Genomic DNA, 5,271 nt, shown 5'->3' with positions numbered 1-5,271 from the left:
ACTTCATCACGAGAGACAACAGACTAGTGGGAAAATGACTAACTTCCTTGATCCACGGTACTTCAACTTTGATAAGTGAATTATGATTATGTCAAGGAAGGAATCTCTAGAGTGTTTGAGGAAGCTTTGAAGTGTTCAAAGACTGGACATGGAAGTGCATCTCAGTGTATGTAATGTTGATGTTTTCCGGGGAAAGCACTTTCTGAGATTAAATAAACGCCCACGATTGAAATGATAACTAATGTACAAATAACTGAGTAAGTTTGAAGTACAACAATTGAAAGATAGAGAACTGATTAGGTCATAGAGTAACTATGATTGTTCATATAGTTATTGATGTTAATTTATTGGGTTGTTTTCTTGGATTATTGAGATTCTTGATGATTTCATGATTGCAATTACTTGGCCAATGTTCACAATTTTTCAAATATTTGTCTCAAATTTGTGAAACTACGTCACTACTGATTCGATTTATAAATGAATGGAAACTCAAATTCACTTCAGTTTGAGTTCAACTAACAAAAGCGACAAGGGTTATTTTGTATTGGATTCACTCCTCAGAGTTAAGCTTTTTGCTTGTTACTTCACTTTCTCAGGAGCTCTTCAAATCTTCCAGGTAATAATTTATTGTATTCTTTCATATGATCTGGCAAACCATTCCTTAGAAGTCATGTCATGTATTTCCAATTCCACTATAACGTTTATCGTATAATTTGATCACAATAACAACAATACCGAATCCAAAATAATTTTGCTATTTTTGATAATACGCTTTCGGGATGAATAATTATTATTCTTGGAAAATATATTAGTAGTGGGTAGAATTTATGAATTCAGGGCTACTTTCTTGTATTCATAAAATAGAATTATAGTACCCTTTAAAATAATTAAAATAATAAAACAATTTGTATTATTGTACATTTAAATTATTGATTTTAAAGGGTACTATAATTCTATTTTATAAATAATAGAAGTGGGTAATTTGGAGGGACAATAACCGGAAGTGATTCGCCGTATGAAATTTGACAAAAAATATGTATATTTCCAGTTTATGAAGCAGATCTTTCTGAGACCGGTACTCAACCATTGAAAAGTACGTTACGGTCGGTACCGTTCATTTTTTATCAACTACCATCATCTATCAACCACTGGGTTGGAATAGCTCACTACATAATTGCACGATTAGAAATGTAGATATAATAATATCTGTGTTATAAGGAATACCTCAGTAAATACCTTGTCATTTTATGTAGATTACATATCTAACAGAGCTAATCAGCAGATGGGATTCATCTTGAGGACATGCTCACCCTTTGGAGACATAGTGCCTTTGGTACTGTTATACAAATCAATTGTAATAAGCCTGATGGAATATGCTAGCGAAATTTGGAATCCATATTATAATGAACAGATTCAAATACTAGAACGAATGCAGAATAAATTCTTGAGATGTATTTATTATAAAAAGCACAATGTTTTCTGCCCGTTTGATTACCCTACCAATTCTTTAAGAAGTATGTTTCAAATTAAATCACTGAATGTCAGACGTGACGTCAAATCTCTCCTTTTCCTTTATAATCTTTTAAATAACAAAATTGATTCTCCGTATCTGCTTTCCAAAATTAATATTTATATAAATACCATTGCTCGTCGTTCGACCTTTTCTTTTCATATCTCACGCTCCAGAACGGTGAGTCATTATAACTCTCCTCTGAATAGAGCACAGAGAATTTTCAATAGTTGTTCTCAGCACTTGGATATCTTTTGGTTCTCCCTGTACAAATTCCGTAGGATGGCGTGCGATCTAGTCGATAATATTATGTGATTTGTCATTTCGTAATTTGCATTTCTTTCTTTCATTAATTTTATGTGGTAGTGATTCACAGACATTCTATTTTTCTTTTCATTGTAGGCTAAACTTGAATCAACAGACTTTATTAAGTTTTAAAGTTCACGGTTTAATTAATTACCTTTGCAATTTTCTCATTATAAATATTGATTTATTTGTTGTGATATATTGATAATTATTGATCAATTGAATAATTATTTTTCAGGCCTATTGATTAATTTATTGTAGTTTATTGATAATCGATTAATTGAATACAGTAATTATTGATTTCAAGTTTTCTAAAATTGTTAAAATCTTATATTTAATTTCATTCTCATTCATTTGACATACTTTTGTTAGTATTTTTGATTCATTCAATTTCCATTTCTTATTATTTCACTTACATTACATTTCTTGTTTTTTAACATTTCTTCATACTTAATTCTTAAAATACATTTTTCGATTGTATAGTTTATGATTGTAATGTGTGAAGGAGGCAAAATGGGTTTTTACCTGTTGCCTCCATGAATAAAATTATTTATTTATTTATTTTGCTATCAATATTATTAGTTTCTCTTATAATTAGTGCGATTGGTTAAGAACGGTGACAGTCCAGTGTTTTGAGAACGTGTGAAAAGGAAGTTTTCAACACCCTCCATGAATGATAAAGAATGAATGGTTACCTGCTCAAACCGCGCTGATTAGAATAGATAAAACTCATTATTATCTTTCATACTTTTTTTTTGCATTTTTAATCTCCATATGAACGGGTTTCAATGACACCTATCAAAAGGTTAGTAATATACATTGACATTTATAATAGTTTGATGGTTCATTAGATTCATAAGTGACCTAGAAACCTGGCCAACAGCACTTACTTACTTAACAGTTCAAATGCGTACTTTGTGTGATTCTTGATCAAGTTGCTCATAAATTGTTAGTTAATATAATATTAATAGATAGGCCTGAAGGTATTACTATTTGCACGTATAATCCGTCAGATATTGGAATCTACATAATAAATTAATCAACATAATTTATGTAACTGAAGGACATGATATTTCTTTTATAAAGTGTGATAACAATAATCTTCTATGATATTCAGTTGGTTGTTCCATTGGTGTAGTTCTCTCTTACTGTAAGAAAATTGATTTGATTTAGGCCCACTGTTATATTGTTCACTGAACTGTATATTCTGAAATATTAAATCGAACTATACATAGCGGTATCTTTTGTGAGTATGAAAATATATATTTATATTTAATATAATATCATATCATGATTATAATTATGTATTATAAAATATGTTAATATTCAAATGTATAGTAAGTAAAACACCAATTTATTCCTCTTCATTTCCTATAGACGTTCACCACAAAGAAACACAATGCCGATCATTGGATCATCATCAAGATTTGTAGCGGGGAGGAATGCTGTGCAGACCGTGTACTGGAGAGCTGTCAAAAACGCCAACGGAGAAGAGCAGGCAAAGCTGGTAAAAACCAACAAAACCTTCAGCTACCCTGAAAACAGTCAAGAGTCGTCTACGAGCCAAAAGAACCAACCCAAAAGATGATTCGGCTCATCACATTCAACTTAGGATAGGACTAGGATTATTCAACATAGGATAAGATGGTGAGTGAGCACTCTGTTAATACTGTTTCACTTTGGTTGATTGTTCTCAGATTAACTACACGCTATACCCGTATTATCACGTATATACACGTATTATCACGCTGATGTTTTCGAATGCCATCTAAAGGTGGTTTTTTCGTTATGACGACGACAGGCATTGTTGTGTGATGACATTCATGTTGTCCAAATTTCAAATCTGCTAAAATAACTTTTTGTTATTTGTGTTCATAATATAAGAATCAAAACATTTCGAATAATATCAACATATTGCCATCTTCTAAAAGCATAAACTCAACCTCCCTCTTTAAGACGTAGTTGAGAAGATTCTTGTAGGTTATTTGACGAATTTAAATCTACCGTGAAATATTGATCAGGTGCGACCTGAAAGCTCTGACACCAGGTTTGAGCCAGCCATGTCACTCGATATTATTATAAAATACATGTGAACTTAACATTCTTAACAGAATCCGGTATATCATAAAATGTGATTTCTAGAAATATAGTGGTTTCTCCAGCAAGAAGGGATGAGAATGACATTTTTATTGCATCGTACAATTAATCCCAGGGCAATAACATGAAAGTAATGTGCGAGTACACGTCTCCAATACCACGAAGCTTATTGGTGGATGGGCTGGACAGTACAGCAGAGACTAACATTATGAAAAACAGTAGAAAATTGAGTAGTAATAGATACAAAAACATACAAATCATTATTCATTTATTCCTTCTGATTAAAAACACATCCTCAAAATGGAGATGGGAGTGTTTTACTAGTCGGTTAAAAGCCTACCACCGTAGTGAGAAGAATTTATTCAATTGATTGATTTACAATTTATTTATTATCAGACTCATTTTAATTAATTATCAGACTCATTTTATATCTGATTCATTTTATCTTTGTTGCAGGATGAGAGTTTTGATTCAACATTACTTGGGGAATGGAGATTATCGATCAAAGTATCATTCTGGACTCTTGTAATAATATATTTTGTGATATTAACATTAAAGTTAAACAAAATGGAAAGACTTTGACATTCTTAAGATTTTTCCGAAGACATTAATCTATTACAAGAGTGATTCCTGTTGATTCTAGCATAAAATTACCAGGACTACTGACCGGAGAAATCAGAAAATAAATTTTATTTTGTTTTGAAATACGCAAGATGATAGGCCTATTATAAAATCTAATTTGAAATTTTTATACGAAATCTGTCTTTCTCTTAAATCTCCCAGTGTTCTCTTTCAGTTGAAAAGTCACTGTCAAATGATATTGATAAAAAATTGTTGTGACTATCCACAGTAAGATATGTTAACTTATCAACTTTTACAACCCTTAACTCTCAAGTGAAGGATTCAGCCTGGACTTACAGGTGACAGCTGAGTTTTTTTTATTGTTTCGTCTGTTTTTATATTTTTGTAGGCAATTATATTATATTCAACATAATTATTGTGAATATTTCTGTGGGTAATACACTGAAAAATCGTTCTCATTTTTAGTATGTATCAATAATAAGAAAATGATAATTTGAACATATTTCTTTGAATGATTGACCTGTGATCCTCTATAATCCTAGTTTGCAAAATGAGATTGCAAGATATGAAGCTTGTGAGAAGATAAAATTGAAATTCAATTTGTTTGAATTCAAATATTCCGAGAAATAACAGTGTGGGACGTATAAATTTGTCAGTTATTTTTCACATATAGTACTGTACTGTACTATACTTCAACTTTTGGTTGAGATTAAATCTCTTCTAAGGCTCAACTGACACTCACGCGACTCAGGTCGAGAAGAGACTCGACTCTAGTC

At 31.3% G+C, this 5,271-nt stretch overlaps 1 long non-coding RNA gene across 1 annotated transcript; it reads left to right on the top strand.

Moving 5' to 3' along the window:
* Positions 1-265: 265 nt before the first annotated feature.
* On the top strand, positions 266-4,997 carry LOC120350933. Its single transcript, XR_005571109.1, has 3 exons — positions 266-616; positions 3,194-3,463; positions 4,370-4,997. It is a non-coding gene; the product is annotated as an uncharacterized LOC120350933 (long non-coding RNA).
* Positions 4,998-5,271: the final 274 nt, after the last annotated feature.

The sequence above is a fragment of the Nilaparvata lugens genome, chromosome 4, assembly GCF_014356525.2.
Source record: "Nilaparvata lugens isolate BPH chromosome 4, ASM1435652v1, whole genome shotgun sequence".
In the NCBI taxonomy this organism is placed as follows: domain Eukaryota; kingdom Metazoa; phylum Arthropoda; class Insecta; order Hemiptera; family Delphacidae; genus Nilaparvata; species Nilaparvata lugens.
Note: the sequence above shows the minus strand (reverse complement) of the source record. Positions and strands in the feature narration are given on the sequence as shown.